This window comes from Diabrotica virgifera, chromosome 6 (genome assembly GCF_917563875.1).
Source record: "Diabrotica virgifera virgifera chromosome 6, PGI_DIABVI_V3a".
In the NCBI taxonomy this organism is placed as follows: domain Eukaryota; kingdom Metazoa; phylum Arthropoda; class Insecta; order Coleoptera; family Chrysomelidae; genus Diabrotica; species Diabrotica virgifera.
Window position 1 is genome coordinate 11,445,574 of NC_065448.1, and position 20,515 is coordinate 11,466,088.

At 33.7% G+C, this 20,515-nt stretch overlaps 1 protein-coding gene across 2 annotated transcripts in view; it reads right to left on the bottom strand.

Annotated features, from left to right (window-relative positions):
- Window positions 1-3,031, bottom strand: part of LOC114332380 (uncharacterized) — a 141,138-nt gene extending 138,107 nt beyond the window's left edge. Inside the window, exon 1 of one of the 2 annotated variants that reach the window (XM_028282170.2) lies at window positions 2,633-3,031. The gene's annotated coding sequence lies outside the window, so the exon portion shown is untranslated. Of the gene's footprint in view, window positions 1-1,399; window positions 1,419-2,632 lie in introns of those variants that run through there. The other variant, XM_050653298.1, reaches the window with a different exon arrangement.
- Window positions 3,032-20,515: the final 17,484 nt, after the last annotated feature.

Genomic DNA, 20,515 nt, shown 5'->3' on the forward strand with positions numbered 1-20,515 from the left:
GACAAAATCGATTACAGTTCGCTTTTGGTGTTATCTTTGGCACCACAGCATAATCCTGGACGCTTAGAATGGTGCAGAGCTCGGCAAAACTGGAATGGCCGATATAATATTGTTTTACATCCCTACCTACAAAACATTCCAAATGCGACCTTTCAAAATGATAACGCAAGACCTCATATTGCCCTTCACGGGAACCCATGGAGTTCATACAAGAATTGGTATTGGTATAGAGACCAATTTGAAATGGCCAAGAAGATCAGCTGATTTGTTACCCATCGAACATGCGTGGGATATGGTAGATTGAAACTTAAATCGATTGCCAATCGATAGCCTAATTAATTCGATCAATGACCCAAAGAGTAACTGAGTGTATAGAAAATCTAGGAGGCGCAACTCTTTATTAATTTTTTGACGAAAAGGACGTTACAGATTTGTTTATAATGTTATCAAATAATAAGAATATCATAATGTATACTTCCATAAATACTTAAAAAAATATTTGTCCTTGTTGCATTTTTTTTTGGCCATCAGTAATCAGTATGGTTCGTAGAAAAAATTCTCAGAATTAAATTAAAAGGTAAATACAACAGATATTGTCTGACGTAACGCCATTTTTAAAAGAATGTATTTCATCCCCTTTTTCTATAAAACGAAAAGATATACACAAAATACAATGTGTCCACGGTTGGGGTGCCCAAGAGGAAATACTTTTTTATTTTCAATTTTAGCGAAAAATGTCATTCTTGATAAAAAGTTTTGCTTGTTCTAAAACCCCATAAAACGAAATAAAATTTAAGTTTTTCAAATCTTACTGAATTTTGTAGCCAATTAATGTAAATCCCTATAAATTTTTGCTCTAAGTTCGAAATCGTAACAATAATCTAGTGTTGCCAAGCCACAATAAAGCTTAGTAACTGTCAACTCCGATAAATAATCTGGGAGTTGTCATTTTTTTCGACAATGTTAAGCGTTCAATAAAGAATTTATCTTGTGATAAATTTCATTATTAAAATTATTCGATTAATAATTATTTAATTATTAAATAATTGGATGTTTCCAAGCGAAACAGAAGCGAAAGGGTTGTTCTCCGAAACGAAAGTTATTATTGTTACAATTTCGAAGTTAGTGCAAACATTTATAGGGATTTACATAAAATTGGCTATAAAATTAAGCAGGATTTGAAAAACTTGAATTTTATTTCATTTTATGGGGTTTTAGAACAAGCAAAACTTTTTATCAAGAATGACATTTTTCGCTAAAATTGAAAATAAAAAAGTTTTTCCTCTTGGGCACCCCATCCGTGGAGCGTGGACATACTGTATATTGTCATCTGTAGAATGTTAAATTAAATGTTAACAAACCAAGCAATAAAACTGTTATTTATTAATTATATACTTACCATTTTATAGAATCTTAATTATTAAATAAATCCAAAGCAAGTACCAAGTAGTTAGGTCCAACAAGTGGTTATAATTGAAAGTGGTTGAAAGTAGGGGTTGAAATGATGAAAACATTTGAAAAGGGCGTATTGTAGGCATGAAAGAGACTTGTCTATGGGAAATTTCACTAAGAGCTGAAGCTAATCCATTAACGGTGTTAAGAGTTTGGAGTAGGTGGTCCAATGATAAGACTTATCGGCGCGTGGAGGGTCTGGACGTCCTATTGCACTATTCAGAAATAGACCGGACAGTGTACATCAACCACGAGATGATTGAGTCAACCACGCATAAGGGTAAGACGTTTTTGAGGTGAGAGACGAAATATAGACTTGACTGTTGAACCTCATACAGCAATACAAACAAGCATTATGGTATGGGGTGTTATGTGTTTGAGTGTTTGGGAAACAGATCACCTCTAGTTCGTATTAACGGCACCCTGACAGCTTGAAGATATATTAGTGAAGTATTGCAACCGGTTTTACATCCCCACTTACAAACCACTCCAAATTTGATCTTTCAACAGGATAACGCCAAGCCTTATATTGCCCGTGAAACTATGGAGTTCATACAAGAATAATTGGTATAGATACTTTGGAGTGGCCATCAAGATCAGCTGATTTGTTACCCATCGAACATGCGTGGGATATGGTAGCTCGAAACCTAAATCGATTGCCACGTCCTCCAGCAAATTTGGAAGAGAGTGGCATTTTCCAGGAAGACCTGTGGCATGCCATAACAAGTATCTGGATGAGTATTCCGCAATATGATATACTTAGACAAGTAATTAATTCGATCAATGCTCCACAGAGTAACTGGGTGTGTAAAAAAATCAAGGAAGAGCCACTAAATTTTTGACGAAAATAACGACGCTGCAAATTTGTCTATAATTTTCTCAAATAAAAAGAATATTATAAATACTTCCATAAATAAATGCTTAAAAAATATTTGTCCTTCTTCTAGGTGTTGCATTTTTTTGGACATCGGTATAAAAAATAGTTTGTATAATAATTGGCAATATTAAATTAAATAGTAAATACAACAGATTGACGTAACGCAACGCCATTGGTTTTAAGAATTTATTCATTTCATCCCCTTTTTCTATAAAACGAAAATTCCCATATGAAGATTGTTAATTTCTTCTTACATAACAAGCCGGGCAATAAAACTGTTAATATAATTACGTAGGTACTTACCATTTTATAGAATCTTAATAAATCCAAAGCAGGTAATTAGGTCCAACAAGTGGTTATATCCTTTATTGAAAGTGTCAAGTAGGGGTTGTCACTGTGGCAGTCCAAAACACTTCAACTCAATTCGTTATGCACTATTAAAGAAAAACAAACGTCGGACTCTCAGACAAATCGCTTATCTTTCTACCACGACCTTCACTTTGTTTAAACAAATTCAAGTAACTTTTCAACACGTAAGTAACGAAGCAGTAGCAGGTTTTCGAACAAAATATCACACAACAGCAACAGGCAACAGTACTGTATCACAGACGGAGTATTAATAAATTATGCATTTTGTTGATAGCGGGTCATTGGAGTTTTGTTAATTTTTTTTTGTTTTTCAGGGTTTTCTACGACGCGCGAACCAAACAAACCAGCCGCATTGTTGGAATGGTACTGATGATGGTGTGGTGATGGTTCTTTCTCGGCACCACACACACACACACACACACACACACACACACCGGCTCGCTCGCTGTGCTCGGGTTGTGGTTCCTCTTTTTCAAGTATCGTAACGAGGATGAAGAGCGCCCCAGGGGTTCTTTTGTGTGTTGTGATTCTGATGTAGACAGATTTGCCATTGCCAGCTGGGATTGCTCACGCTAGCGCCAGTGCCGTACCAAGAAGGGTACTATTTACACCAATAATTCGGAAAGGGTGACATAACAGGTAGGTGTGAAATACGAGGGGAGGGATGGTGGTGAAATTTTGAAATAAGTCAAAACGGCAACAGGTGTATGTCCTCAAAAACTGATAGTAAAGATTAGGTATTTATTAAAACTAACTAAGTACTTTCGGCATATCAAATGCCATCATCAGAGCTTCGTTCTATAGGTATAAAAACCTCATAGAAGAGTAATTGCTGACAAACAACATTAAAATTAAATTGATACAGGGCTGGACCTCTGATCTAGGCTGAAAACTCTTACAAATATTACATATCACATCGATGTGCTTAGAGACAATATGGCTAGCACACTGTAACGTGTGAACATATGTGATAGTTAATATTTGTAAGGGTTTTGACCCTAGAACATAAGCGTAGCCCTGTATCAATTTAATTTCAATATGTTGTTTGTCAAACGTATAAGACGAAAATGGCATTTGCTATTCCGAAAGTAATTAACTGATTTTAATAAATACTTTTGACACACTATCAATTTTTGAGAACATGCACCTGTTGCCATTTTGACTTATACAGGGTGTTTGGTAAAGAATGGGCCATAGCTTAAGTTTAGAAACCCGAGCTTAAAATAGGTCGATTTAAGCTAACTTACTTTAGTAGGAAAGTTGAAAATAACCGAAATACAGGGTGTCAAAGTTAAACTTTTATTTTATTTATTCTTAAATATTTCCTAACACGCATAGGATAACAGCACGAAATTTGGTAAGCGGGGGTTTTTTGGGATGAGAAATCTAAATTCGCCACCAAAAATGATTCATTACCCAGAGGGTGCCACATACGCCTTTCAGCGCTCATTTAATAGGTTCAATTTTTTTATCCCCCACTCTACATACTTTTTGGATCAGAATTTGTATTCTCTTAATATTTTTGCTTAAAAAAGGTATACTACATTCATCTCGCTAAACTCAACCGTTTCTGAGATAAACGCATTTTAAATCTGCGAGGCCAGTGCCGCGCCAGCAAGTGTAAGCGCCTGTGTGCAAAACATTTAATGGCTCCCAAAATAGGCATTTTTTTTTTAAATCGACTCGTTAAATTAAATAATGTGAAAATGAACAATTATTTATTGTAACCAAACAAAAATAACTAAAAATTCTCATATATGCCACAGGAAAATAAACTAGGTTAAAAGAATTGGGTAAAAATAAATATTTGGCGTAACAATATAAATAACTAAAGATACAGGTAGGTACACTTGAAAATAAATATTTATTTCAGAAAAAAATCACTTTTTGCGCCTTCCAGCACTTACTGGAATCAGACTGTAAATCTCAGAGTTGGAGGTGAACACACCGAATACGTGAACATCATGCATGGAGTGAGGCAAGGCTGTATTTTATACACTCTAATTTTCAATCCCTGCTCTAAAAGAATATTTATGGAAGCTTTGAACGAAACTGAAAAAGCAATTCTACTAAACGGGTACATGCTAAATAACATCAGGTATGCAGATAACACCATAATATTTGCGGACAACCTAGATGACCTACAAGTCCTTATGAACAAAATCACATATTACAGTCGATAATATGGACTCAATGAAGACAAAGCTAGAAGGTCCTCAGAAAAATGAAGAAGAACCGAGAGACACTGACCACCATCAAATCTCGAAGTTATAATATTTTGTACACATTATGCGAAATGAATCACTGCAAGCCATCGTGCAAGGAAAAATATTTGAAAAGCGAGATCCAGCAAGAAAAAGACATCCTGGTTAAAATACCTCAGAACCTGGTTCCACACAATATATGTACAGCTATTCTACATGGCGCCGATATAGCTAAGATAAAGATTGCCATGATGATCGCCAACATTCGTCACTGTTAGGCCTATCAAGACAGTTACTTCCTTTAAAAATATATATTTATTTTAAAATTATGGTAGGGGAGCAACGTATGCTAAATGTGCAGTCACTCGAGCGCTTTGGGGACCTATTGGGTTGTGAAGAGTAGGTCCTAAAACCAAAAAGAGTTAAGTACAGTTTTCCATTTTAGTGGGCCCTTGCCATTTTTTGAAGTTATACTTCTTTACCGGCGATATGAGGGTGAATTTTTATATGTTAAAACCTATGATCCCGGCGCATGCGCATTATAACTTTGTTCTGATTGGATGTTCAAATGACATGTCAAAAATTATTCAATATGGCGGCTGTGGCACAGCTGTAGTTAGATTATTTATGGTTGTTGCGTTTTAAAATTTGTGTGAAAAGAAACAACAAACAAAAGTTAAACTAAAAGGGAAGTTCCCTAGGTTGGCTGTATACCATATAGTTAAAAAACTCTAACAAGAAGTAAAACCACTTCTATGTAAATTGGTATATTTATTAAAACTTAAAAATCCCAATGGATTGAATAAAATATGTCCAATTCAGAACGTTTTCAGACCTATCGGTCCATCATCAGTGAATCTACAATTCAACCATTGTTTGGTTCTGGGGCTATTTAGCAAGTATGCACGTATGTAATCTAACCACATTTTTAGCTTTTTAAAAAAATTTCAACCATCTTTCAATTCTAATGGTGGGATTACTTATTTTATTGTAGATTCACTGATGATGGACTGATAGGTCTGAAAACGTTCTGAATTGGACATATTTTATTCAACAAAAGTTAGTTAATATTTATACTGCCTTTTTAAATAGTTTTCATATACCTATATTTTTGGACTTTTGGACTATTTTGGATAAGGAAAACTCATTCTAATTTGGTAAGTAGTTTTTATTATAATCACATTGTAATTATACATTTGGATTAGGTTGAAATACAGTAGAGCGTCGATTATCCGAACTAATTGGGGGACATAGGTGTTCGGAAAACCGATTTGTTCGGATAATCGAACTACAATATATTGATACATATTTATAGTCATACATATTTATCCACAAGTGAATAAAAGCCATATTTATATACCTACATATTTATATATACATAGAAACATTTTCTTTTCAGAGCATCATTACGGTAGCTTTCCTGATGAGAACTAAGGAGTTCGAAATGGTCCATAGAAAGATGGTAATGATCTCTGAATCGAAAATAAAAATAATGCCTTTATCTACCTACGTTCTTACTCACGTATTGAGTACTAGGAGACAGATTTGTTGATCTTTGCCTCGGTGAATTGATGTGTTGTGGAGTGCAACTATATAGACTCCCCATGTCTCTGCATTCATCACCCTTTATTCCTTGCAAATTTTAGAAGGATGGGGAATAAGTATAAGAGAGAATCTGTTTCCGAACTAAGAAATCCAAATATTTTATTATTTTTAAACATTTATTTGTTTGAAAATGGAGTCTTTTGGGTTTCGACAAGTTGTTAATAGATGTCGCTATAGCGTCTGAATGTTAATTATATTTTATAATTGACAGAAATGGCAAAGATTTTTATTTTCTTTTCAGAGCATCATTACGGTAGCTTTCCTGATGAGAACTAAGGAGTTCGAAATGGTCCATAGAAAGATGGTAATGATCTCTGAATCGAAAATAAAAATAATGCCTTTATCTACCTACATATTTATTTATATCTTGATAATGACAACTAGCAACTAAACAAAAAAGTGCAGTCTTTGCAACAACATAATTATTTTTGGATACAATATTGAAGAAAATTGAAGATATTTTAAGCGTCAATTACTAACGCTTGCTCGTTATTCGAGTGCGGGACGCGGGAGTCGATAGTTCGAATAAGCGGTCGTTCGGTTGATCGACGTTCGGATAATCGACGCTCTACTGTACATTTATTTTCTCAAGAATGGGGATTTTAGACAGAAATCCCAAGTTAGGTCCGATTTTTATTTTTAAATTATGATTTTTTGGCGTAGATTTATTTATCTAGTAGGTATGTAATGCTTTGATTTACATACTTAATTTGATTACCAACAAAAGTTCTACCAATCTTCATCTAATATATTGTTTTCTTACTGTTTTGTTATATTTTAATATTTTCTTCCACGAAATTTAAACTACATAATTTAATTATATTCAAAAGAACTGTCAAACAGTAAAACGTTCAGTTACCCTATTTTTCCACATGACAAATAATGTGGAATTGGACGAGTGAGTCTAGGCTTCGATGACGAATCAAAGCGCCCCGAAATTCACGGGTTCGATTCCCGATGCAAGTTTTTATTTTTTTATGCATTTTATGATTGTAAGTATATTTGTTATATAATTTTTTTTCAGAAAATGCGTATTTAAAATTTTTGCCAACAATTATTATCGTTCAGAAATCATTTTTTCTTTGTGGCATTTTTCAATGTGTTTGTGTGCGTTTCATTCTTTTATTTTTTTAAATTTTTGGTATTGTCTTAAAAATCACATAATATGTAGTAGAAGTATAACTTCTTACGTGCGTACAAAGTACACACACATTCTTTTTTAATTTAATTTTCCATTTCCAACAATCGTTTTTTCCGATTATAACGCCATCTATCCATAATTCGAAAAAATTTTGCTGGCGCCCCTTAATTGCTGTGCGAGGCAACATAATTTTTTGCATATTTTCATTCTAGTTACACCCGAAAAATAACTTAAAACCATACAAATGGAATTTTCGATGCAATGACATAAATATGAGAACTGGCACAATTATTGTGGTTTTAAGTTTATTGTTTGGGTCTAACTACAATGATATGCACAAAAATATGTTGTATCGCAGATTTAAAATGCGTTTATCTCGAAAACAGTTGAGTTTGGCGAGATGAATGCAGTATACCTTTTTTTAAGTAAAAATATTGCGATGCAAAAAAATTGAGTTTACATTTCGATGACTTTATGGCAACTCTGTGCAACGAGTTGCCATAAAGTCATCGAAATGTAAACTCAATTTTTTTGCATCCCACATGTTGGGAATTTAAATACCTTACCTTAGGGCATTATTCCTGTTGCCTTTTGCCCATCACAAGGCATTTTAAGTAAATATGCATCTGTAAAGCATACATTTTATATTTGAAGGGTTATTACCCCTATATTTCTTTGGTGGCTCAGCTAGCATCCAGCCTGTCTTACACTGATGATGATTTTGTAATAAAATCGAAAACGTTTTGTTCTGATGTAGCCCTTTAGGGATTTTAATAAATTTTATACCTTTTACAAAGGATTTATTCCAATTTTTGTGATTGATGGTATACAGCCAACTACAGGAAAACTTTTCTTTCCTTGTGGATTTCATAAATATCGAATTATTGAATTATCTCGTTTTTTATCAGTTTTACAACAAATATGTACCTATACAAAATAAGAAGAATTAGATTTTGTACAATTTTGATATCTTTCATCAACGAAAACTTTTCGTTTATAAATTTGCAAAAGTCTGTGTGTTATTGCGTTGCCGCTCCTGCAATACTTAGAGCAGGTGTATCAATGGATTCTTATGTAGTTTTTCCTTCTGAATCCAAATCTGAAAACGGTATTTCGATATCTCTAACCGTCTTCGAGATAATCGACCCCAAAGTCTTAAATGTGACGTCACAATTCGGTTATTTCCTACCGACGCACTAAACGTCAGCTCAAATGGTTGATTAGGAAGTAGGCTACTTTTTTGATCTCAATTTGTTCAGCAAAGCATAGTTTATTTACATTTGAGTTTGACACTTCGTGAATGTCAAACTAAATTTTAAATTAAGTATTAATAAAACATCAATGACATTTGATAGTGAATTTAATTATTATATAAAATAAATAAGATGTTCAAAAATACAATTTGAGTATATTTTAAAAGCAATAATTTATTAAGTAGGTATATATTTACGAGTATACGGCCTACCCTTTATAATAAATGGACTGTTCCATTTGTGATGAAATTAAAATACAGGGTGTTCAGAAACTCTACCGACAAACGGAGGTTCCTCAGATAATTTTAAGACAATTTAACCTAATTTATCTAGTCCGAAAATGCTTCCTAAAGAAGCTAGAGCTATTTGAAGATGGCGTCTGGTAATTAGTTTATCTTAAATATCTCCAGAACGCTTCTATTTACAAGAACGGAAATTGGTACACATTTTTATCTTCCAGGGATAAATCGATTTCATTAATTGCAAATTTCTAGTACCGGTCATAGGCGTCCGTTTGGGCAGGGCATCAGTTATATTATCGCATAACTTTTTTGTTTTCAATTTTTAAGCACTTGTGAGTCTGGATTATTAAAATGTAAGGTATTATAGTACTAAAAGGTACTCTTACTTTAAGTCGATAGCATACACCGTTTTCTAGAAAAATCGATTTGAAAATTTTTCGTTGTTTGAATATCAAAAAAAAATTCAATAAAAAAATATTTAGAAAAACCAAAATTGGTACATTTATTTATATTCCAGAGATGAATCGATTTTATTAATTGTGAATTTCTAGTACCGGTCATATGCGTCCGTTTTGGGTAGATCAACGGTTATTTTATCGCATACCTTTTTTGTCTTTAATTTTTAAGGATTTTTGACACTAGATTATTAAATTATGAGGTATTCTAGTATTAAAAGTTACTCTTGCTTGAAGTTGGTAAAATACACCGTTTTTTTTTTAATTTTCAAAAAAAATTTCAAATTCAGAAAACGAAAAATTTTCAAATCGATTTTTTTAGAAAACGGTATGTCCTACCGACTTAAAGCAAGAGTACCTTTTAGTACTAGAATACCTCACAATTTAATAATCCAGTATCAAAAGTGCTTAAAAGTTAAAGACAAAAAAGTTATGCGATAAAATATCCGTTGCCCCACCCAAAACCACCACCCAAAGTCACCATAGATGGAATCGATTTATCTCTGGAAGATAAATATGTGTACCAATTTTCGATTTCTCTAACTAAAAGCGTTCTGGAGGTATTTAAGAAAAACTAATTACAAGACGCCATCTTCAAAGAGCTCTAACTCCCTTATGAAGCATTTTCGGACTAGGTGAATGTGGTTAAATTAAATTCTCTTAAAATTATCTAAGGAATCTCCTGTCTTCGTTTGTCGGTAGAGTTTCTGGACATCCTGTATAGTCGGTTCGCTAAACTCGACACAACTGGCTAGTGATTTTAGTATGTAATTTTTTTGTTTTTTGCGAATTTTGCCAAAATTGGCAAAATTACTAATCATTTAGTAATAATTATTAACTAGGTAATTAGTAATTATTTTTTTTGCCAAATTGGCAAAATTATTGACTAAAATCACTTGCCAGTTGTGTCTGAGTTTAGCGAACCGACAGTATATGAAGTAATATTGTTTGGTATAAAAAATTATGGTCTGATATGTGCAATTCTAATGGAAAAAAATATTTGAAGATTTTTCTCAAATTATGGATACCAACATTTTCATTTATAACTCTTTTATTTTTAATTTGACGAAGGAAAGTTATTCTTCATAAAAAGCTATTCATGTTCTAAGATTTATGATGCAACCAACATATTATATAAAGTTTAATTAATTTTATACGAGGTATATAAAAATATAAATTTAGATCAAGAGTAAACTACCTTTATAGTTCATAACATTTAAATTAGAATAATATAATTGCACATTAAAACATAATTATTAATTCTAAACTACTTTTCATAATAGCAATTTTCCATATTACGAATTAAAATACGTAGGTAAATAAACAAAGTTTTCGTTATGATAATGCTCGCATTTTCAGCTTGTTCTTTTCATAAAATCAATATTTAAGTTAGTAGGTACGCGGTAAAAGAGCGAGCGTAAGACCTGATTGATTTTATAGCAATTGTTTTTATTCCATATCTCCGCCATTTTCAACTATTCAATAAAAAGTGTAAGGACTGAAATTGTTTCAATTACGATTTTTTACAAGTTTTCGAGAGAACCAGTGCCGGGTCTACGAGGGGGGATGGGGAACTTTTCCCCCAACAGAGTCCAAAATTTAAAAGAAAAATTGTTGAAATATTAAATTATATTAGCTGACATGAAGCTTAAAATATAGATAGACAAATTCAACCAATAAAACCCGCTGGTTAATAAAATTAAGTGAACTTAATGCATATAAGTTATTATTTATGCCTTTTATGTACTTAGTTTGGTTGATGTTTCATTGGAAGATTCAAAAATTGTACAAAATAAAATTCTCTTTATTTTTGTTTATGTACAATGATGTCGAAAAGTTAATAATAAATGAGACAATTCAATAATTATGCTTCCCCTTCGCTTCCAACATTTTCCCCCTTAATTCGGAGAATATTGATCGCATATAAAAATTATGCAAAAAAAATGTGGGAAATAGTTTTTCCAACAATTTTAGTTCCCACCGTTTTTGTCGAAAAGTTGAAAATGGCGGAGATATTAAGCAACAACGGTTCTCCTTTAAAATCAATATGGCGGCTAATGCAACCGCGGAATTCAGTCGAGATTTTAAATTTACACTACTATTGATCTCCCCTAAAGGATAGAATTATAAAATTTGGGGCAGCTAGAAAATAAAATTCAATTCAATAATTATGCTCCCCCTACCACTTTTTACTATTTTCCCACTTAACTTGGAAAATATCAACCGCATGAAAAAATTTGTTAAAAAGAAATTGTAGGAAATCATATTTGGAACAATTTTAGTGGAAAATGGCGTAGATATTAAACAAAAACAATTGCTATAAAATCAATCAGGTCTTACGCTCGGGCCATTTCCGCATACGTACTACCTTAAATATTAATTTTAGCAAAAAAATGAAAAATCAAAATTATGTAGAATTTAATTCTCTCTATTTTTGTACAGAAACATTTTTGTCGTAAAACTAATAATAAACGAGATAATTCAATAATTATGCTCTAACTGTCACTATTTCCCGCCATAACTCGTGAAATATCGACCACACGAAAAAATTATACTAAACAAGATTATAGAAAATTATATTTTCAACAATTTTGCTTCATATACTTTTTGTCGAAAAGTTGAAAATTACGGAGATATTGAGCAAAAACTGTTCTCGTTTAAAATCAAGATGGCGGCTAATGCAACGGCGGAATTCAGTCGAGATTTTAAATTTACACTACTATTGACCCCCCTTAAAGATTAGAAAAATAAAATTTGGGGCAGCTCCTAATGCAAGGTTAGGCCTGTTATTCGGCTAACCCGACTGGACTAATTGTCGTTTGTGACTTCATATGGTTTCTTTACCCGCTACATTTCGATTATAATATTCACTTTTCACCTTATCGTATTAAAGTCGCACATTATTATCAAGATATCATTCCTGGGGATATTTTCGCAGGTTTCTTCTAGAATACCATAAAATGCTACTTTATCTTCTTGGGTTACTTCTTTTCTAGGTGTGTAACAGTTGAGAATCGATATGTTTACTTGTGTGTTGTCTATCCTGATATAGAATATCCTTCCATTAGCTGCTTTGAATTGCCTTACTTTTTTTTCTTATTCTTCTATTCAACATAAAGGCTGTCTCATTTTCTCCCTGTTTCTCTATATTTTCTCCTTCGTTCGTAAGGATGTAGTGGTGTCCAGTGGAGAAACAAACTCCGTCGGGGCCGGGGCCCCCCGCAGAATTAGAAATGGGGTCCCCTTTAAAAAGTTATAAATACGACTTGTGTAACAAAAACTTATGTGTGTTATATAGCCTAGTGTACCTACAACAACGTGAAATACGGAGATACCGTGTAATTTTAAGTGTCACCACCTAAGTGGTCAAGACAATACTTTTCAAATTATTTGCGAATAAAAATGTTTATTGTTCAACAAGAAAACCACGTTTTCATGCGTTTTTTCGCAAATAACTCAAAAAGCATTTGATCGAAAAAAAATAATATTCTTAGCAAAAATGTAGCTTATAAAAAAATGGTGTCTATTGACCCAGTAAAAGCAAAGTTCTAGATGATGGAAAATTCTTCTTATTCGTCAAATTTTAAATCGAATGTTTCAACGTGAAATAACCAAAAAATTAAGCACTTTTCGGGAAAAACTCATTGAAACTTTTTAAAAGTGTTTAAAAAAAACTTTATTTCTATTTTTTATAAAAGTTTCTAGCATCAAAACTAAGCGAGTTACGCTCAGCTTAACCCATTGTTTTGGTAAAAAAAATTGTGAAAATCTCCCCCTATTTAGCACCCCAAATGAAATTAATCATTACCGCTTTACAAATTACTTAACTTTTTTCATATGACCTGAAAGTTTCACTGATTCTTAGTGCTTATTTTTGAAATGGTTCTAGTTGAAAGGGCTTGAACGAGTCACTAATCACGAGTGTATGCAAATTTTGAACAGCCATATCTTAACCAAGTTTTGTCTTAAAGAAAAACAAAATACAACCATAATATTTATAAAAGCAACACCTACATTTCTTTAATTTTTGAGATTTCTTGTATCACTGTTTTTACATATTTTGAAAAAAGGGCATTTTTCCAAAATAAACAAACCTTTTTCTACTATAAAACTAAATTTCTTCAAAAATAAGAACTTTGAACCGGTCAAACTTACAGATAATATAAACAATACATAAAGTAAATGGTAAAGCGCTACCGATTAATTTTATTTTAGGTGCTAAGTAGGGGGAGATTTTCACGATTTTTTTTTACCAAAAAAGGGGCCAACATTATTTTGAGTAACTCGCTTAGTTTTGATCCTAGAAACTTTTATAAAAAATAAAACTAAAGCTTTTTCTAAACATTTAAAAAAATTTTAATTAGTTTTTCGAAATAAAAATATTCGATTTGGAATTGGACGAATAAGAACAATTTTTCATGAGCTTTAACTTTGCTTTTACTGTGTCGATTGACTTCATACATATACCATTTTTTTGTTTTTTATAAGCTACATTTTTGCTAAAATTTTTTTTGATAATATTTAATTCGATAAAAATATTTTGAGTTATTTGCGAATGACCGCCAAAAACGTGTTTTATTTTGTTGAAAAGGAAACAATCTCACTCGCAAACAACTCGAAAAATATTGAACAAAAGTTGTAGTCCAGAGTACAGTTGAAAGATGATTACAAAAGTCTTAAAAATGGTCTTCTGCTTCATTGAGCGACTCGACCACTTTCTGAAAATTTTTAGAGTGCAGGTTGGACGCGTTTCCGCGTCCCGCGTCATTAACATATTTACGTTGTCGGACTAACGAAACGCCGCTATAAATTTTTCGGACAAGACATCGACAATCTTTATTAATCAAATATAAGTACTTCAAACTGAAAATTGAGAGTTTTGTGACAAAACTACAGCTCTAGAGTGATATCTTGAGGGTGTCGGACCCTACGATTTTATTATTACAAATTTTTAATTTAAAGTACTTATATTTAAATATTAAAAATTGTCGAGCTGTTGTCCGACAAATTTACAGCCGCGTTGCGTTAGTCCCTCTTTCCTGTCGTTTGCCCATTACTGAGGATCGTGATTTCTTCCAATATTCCTAACAATGTTTCTCCATTGGTCTCTATCTTCAGCTGCTCTAAGGGCTTCGCAGAATGAGTTTCCAGCTGAAGGCTTTATTTGGTCAGACCATCTAGTTGGTGATCGTCCTCTTGATCTTCTCCCCGGAACGTTTACAGAAACAATTAATCTCTCCAAACTGTCGTCACCTCTGCGAACCACGTGACCAAAGGATTGCAGAATTCGTTGCAGACATATTGTGGACAGCCCTTTTTTAATATTGAGTTGGTTTAGAATGGAAACGTTTGTCCTATGAGCTGTCCAAGGTATGCGCACCACATTCTTCTCCAGCACCACATCTCAAAGGCATCAATTTTTTGGCGCTGGCATGCGCGAAGAGTCCAAGTCTCTGCTCCGTATAGAAATATTGAGAATACAAGGGCATTCACCAGTCTCATCTTGATATTTTGAGAGATAGATCTGTCTTTCCAAACTTTAGTTAGGCGACTCATCGCATTTTTTGCCATACCAATACGTCTCCGAACTTCTGTTTCACAGTTACCATCGTTAGTTACACTAGACCCGAGATAGACAAAGGTGTTTACTATCTGGTATTCCTGTAATATGTTAGTCAGTTGAATAGTGTCAAATCTGTCGACCACCATTATTTTGTCTTAGCTTTATTGATTTTCAGACCAACTTTATTGCTTTCGTACTCAACTCTTCGCAGAAGATCAAACATTTCTTGCTCATTTGCTGCTATAAGTGTAGTGTCATCAGCAAATCTTAAATTGGAGATTTTCCTACCAGCTACTGTTACTCCACTGGCCCATCCTTCTAAAACCATCCTCATGACATGTTCACCATAAATGTTAAATAAGTCAGGTGACAACACGCATCCTTGTCTAACACCTCTCTTGGTCTTGAATTGGTTTGAGAACTTCTGATCTAGTCGTACTGTCGCTATATTAGACTGGTACAGATTTTTAATAAGTGTCACCAGATGCATTGGTGCGCCCATTTCTATTAAAATTGACCACAGATTTATCCAGCTTACACAATCAAATGCCTTTTGGTAGTCAACGAAGCATATAATCATAGGTACTTGAAATTCTCTAGACTTTTCAATGAGTTGTCTCAGGTTCAGGATTTGTTCCCTTGTACCTTTACCCTTTACAAACCCCGCTTGTTCCTGAGGTATTTGGTAATGTAGATAGGTTTTTAATCTGTTTTTGATGATATGCAACAAGATTTTACTAGCATGTGTTATTAGTGACAGTGTGCGGTAGTTTTCACATCTGGTAGTAGTTCCTTTTTTGTGTAGTGGGATATAAATTGAGGTACACCAATCAGATGGCCATTTTCCTGAATTCCAAACAGCGACACAGATAGAATGGATGATAAGTAATCCTTTGTCACCTAGTAACTATAGTATTTCACATGGTATTGAATCAATGCCTGGGGATTTATTTCTCTTTAGTGATTTAATTGCATCTTTGACTTCAGCGAGTAAGACAGTAGGTTCTCTAGGGTAGTCAGAAGGCCACTGATTTTCTGCTGATACCTCGTTATTTTTATATAGCTCGCCACAGTAGTTTCGCCATGTTTCCAATATTTCATCAGTATCGGTCTTTAAATTACCGTCCTTATCTATTACAGACCACGTTTGATGTTTAAATTCTCTGGTAAGGAGTTTGATCTTCTGGAATAAGTCCCTCGGTTCATTTCGACAGCCATGTTCCTCTATCTCTCTGCATATTTGAGAGCTGTAATCAGCTTTATCTTTGCGGCACTGTTTTATGATTTCTCTCGATAACGCTCTGTATTCATCGTTTGTTCCGTATCTAGTTTTATGTTCTTTTCTGCGTTGAATCACAGTCCACGTACTATCGGATATCCATGGCTTACGGCCAGTGGAAACCGCTGCCTCACAGTCTTTTGCAGCCTCGATTACCTTATCTTTGAGATAGATCCAATGCTCTCAGGGTCACTATTTACTTGGTCTAGAGAAAGAGCATCTTCTAGGTTTTGTTGGAAGTCATTGATTTTTGATGGACTTAGAGACATGACTTTTCTCTGGGGTCTTCTTTTGGGGACTTTAAAACGAAGTCGAACGTTCAATGCCAGGAGTTGATGATCGCTTCCACAGTCTGCGCCAGGATATGTTTTACAGTTGATGGACGACGACTTCCATCTTGATCTTATTAGGATGTAGTCTATTTGATTCCTTGTTCGTCCATCTGGGTTGCGCCATGTGTATAATCTCCGTGGATGATGTTGATATAGCGTGTTTGTAATTGTAAGATGTTGTTCTACACAGAACTCCACTAGACGGTCGCCATTTTCATTTCTCTGTTCCAGTCCATTTTTGCCCAGCACGCCTTCAATATTTTCATTAGATGACCCCACTTTGGCGTTAAAATCTCCTAAAATTATGACGAGTTCACGATTCGGAATAGCGCGAACAGTTTCTTCTAGACGACCATAGAACCTGTCGATGTCTTCTTCTTGTACAGCTGTTGTAGGAGCGTATACATGGACAAGGTGTAGGAAATTGGTGGATATTCTCATTTTAAGGGATATTATCCTGTCATCAATAGTATTATATCCAATTACGCAGTCGTTAAGTTTATAGGGTACAATTATTGCGACTCCATTTGTACTTTTGTTATCTGGGCCTGAAAAATAGACGACGTTGCCAGCAGTTGTTTTAAAATGCCCTTTTCCTCTCCAGTGAGTTTCTGAGAGTCCCAGTACCGAAAGATTGTGGTCTGCCATTTCTTTTTCAATTATGTGTAACTTTCCAGGGTTTTGGATCAGTCCCTGGATGTTCCATGTACCAATTCGCTGACATTTTCTTAAATTAAATGAAAATTTGGATTCAGTCGCACAATTTCTGCCAGGTGCCTGGTCCCTCACACCTTGGCAGCCGGTAGCAAATTTCACACCATCCGACCCGGAACCGAGATGGCGCCTAGCGTGAGTCGGGTCGCTACACATTTCATCTTCACTTACCGAAATTGTCATCGTTATGGGAAGAAATTCTCTTGGGAAAATAGTGCAGTGGTTTCCCTTTGCCTTCTGCACCGCTGTATATGTGCCATTTCTGTGGCTATCATTCTCGCCGCATGGTCAGTTTTGTAACAGCCAGCTGCCACTGTCCAACCTATCACCATGTCTGGCTACCCTCACTTAGTTTAGCCTGCAGACCAATGCAGTTGCCCGGGATGTGGGATGTGGCACGTGGAGCCATAAGTGAGAGTTGAGTGCCTTATGAGGACCAGTTATCAAAAAGAATCTCCCGTCTATGACGTTTGATGTGGTCGTTCCAATAAAAGGTGCTACCTCTATAACACACTCGTTAGTCCGACAACGTAAATATGTTAGTCTTGAAATGTTTCAGAAAGTGGTAGACTCGCTCAAACGAAGCAGTTAAGACCATTTTTAAGACTTTTGTAATCATCTTCTAAAAAGGAGGATGTACTGTGGACTATTGCTTACAATTAGTCAATTTAACCATTTCCGGAGTGATTTTAAACGTGTTTTTCAATCCCAAGTGGAGGGTAAGTAGAACCAAAATCCAAATTGTCAAGCAAATCCGTCGTGATGCTGATAATTACACTCCAAAACGGTCATTTACTGGGCTATCCGTGTATTCATGCACTGTTTATGACAACTTACATTTTTCATCTTTATTGGTATAAATTAAAATAGAACAAAAATTAATAAATTATTAGATGATTGCATAGTTTTATTGATGAGAGGAACAACTTTCTTCGTGCACTACTATCAACGAATATATCTACAATTTTATTAATACATATCTATCTCATGGACAATTTTATCTTCAATACTACACTGCTTAAAAAACGTTGCGTATGTATGCGTAAAATAATATAAAAATTACACATTTTTACATATCTTAGACGACAAGATGGGGCCCCTGACATATTGGGGCCCTTCGCATGCTTCAAAACTCAAACATGTAATCCATCTTCTGTATAGAGAAGTTCCTGTAGAATAGATGGACAACTTACACAGAACCTATAGACATAGGCAACGGAATAGGCAGTGTACTTACTCATTGAGCCCAATCCTCTTTAATTTAATCATGAATGAAATCGCCAACAGCATCTACAGGCAGAGGATACAGAGTGGGAAACAAAAGAAGTAAAAATACTCTGTTATGCAGACGACGCAATATTGATAGCCCATTCTGCAGGGGCCTCTGTTATGCCTCTGGAAACTACTGCCGATAATTGTATCGAAATACTAAATGTAAAGAGAAAACCCACTTCTAGATTTAGAAATATTGTTCTAAAATTCGGCAAATTGCAATTCTCAAATCTTTCAATGGTCACTTACAAAGCATTATAGTTTATTGTCATCACCATAAAAGTTGGGGAGACCGAAAAAGATTAAGTTTATATATATGAGATGATTAATAATAATAATAAACTCTTTATTACAGAGACAAAATAAAGAAGTACAAGTACCAAATATAACAATATAGGAAAAAAAAAGAATGTGAGTGTACTTTGTACGCACGTAAGAAGTTATACTTCTATTATATGATTATATGATTATAAACGAAATTAATATACTTTTTATTTATATTTTATTTAAATATTAAACTAATTTATACTTACTACTTCTCAAACATTTTTATTAAAACAGTGCCAAAAATTAAAATAATAAAATAATAAAACACACACAAACACATTAAAAATGCCACAAATGATTTTTGAACATTAATTGTCGGAAATTGTTTTAACTAAATACGTATTTTCTGAAAATCAAATGATATAATAAATATACTTACAATCATAAAATGTATAAAAAAAAATAAAAAAATAAAACTTTCTATTGGGATTCGAACCTACTTACTAGCGCGGCTGGTATTGGCGTTGTATTGGGGTTCACTCGCATTAAACGCTTCGCCACGGAGACAGTGTGTCATTATGTGCGAAGATCGACTAACTAAACGGATTAAACTTTTGACATTTTTGAATTATGTAAATCAAATTATTTTGATTTTGAATTGAAATGATTTAGAATTGAAAAAATACAACAAAACATAGAGTAAGAAAACAATATATTAGGTGAATATTGATATAAATTTTGATGGTAATCAAATTATGTAAATAAAAGTATTACATACTATGTATTTTGGTAGGTTCAAATAGGTACCTATGATACATTTACAATTATTACGTACCTGTTGCTTTAAAAACTACTTAAAAATCACTACAATTATAAACTTTTTTGTTTCTGTCCTCACAACAATAAAACTAATATATTATACATTTGTTTACCTTCATATTGAACAATTATTTATTATTGACAGATCATTTCAACACCCAATCAGAGCCCGTATAACGACTAATAAATTTCGCAATCACTTGCATCGTGCAGTGGCTATGTTCAAATATCATAACAAAATTTGATTAACTATTTTTAAAACACTTACTAGTGTAAGATTATTTAGCTTTGAATAAGCGAGATCGTGGATCGTCCCGGTTGATTGTTGTTATCCACAGTTCTCTACGCATTCGAGCTAATAGGTTTTTTATCAATAATTTTGCGGCACTCATACTAGTCACAGTTTGATGGGCTTTCACATTGGCATGCAACAATCATCTCTTCTATGTAAATAAGTCCAAAAATATAATATGAAAACTATTTAAAAAGGCAGTATAACCATTAACTAACTTTTTGTTTGTTGTTTCTCTTCCTACAACAAGTTTCACTTGCCGAACATGCCTATTTAGAAATTTACGTTCTTAAATTTAACCACACAACGTAAAATAATATAACAATAAGATATTTTTACATAATATCAGATGACAGGATGGGGCCCCTGATCGATTGGT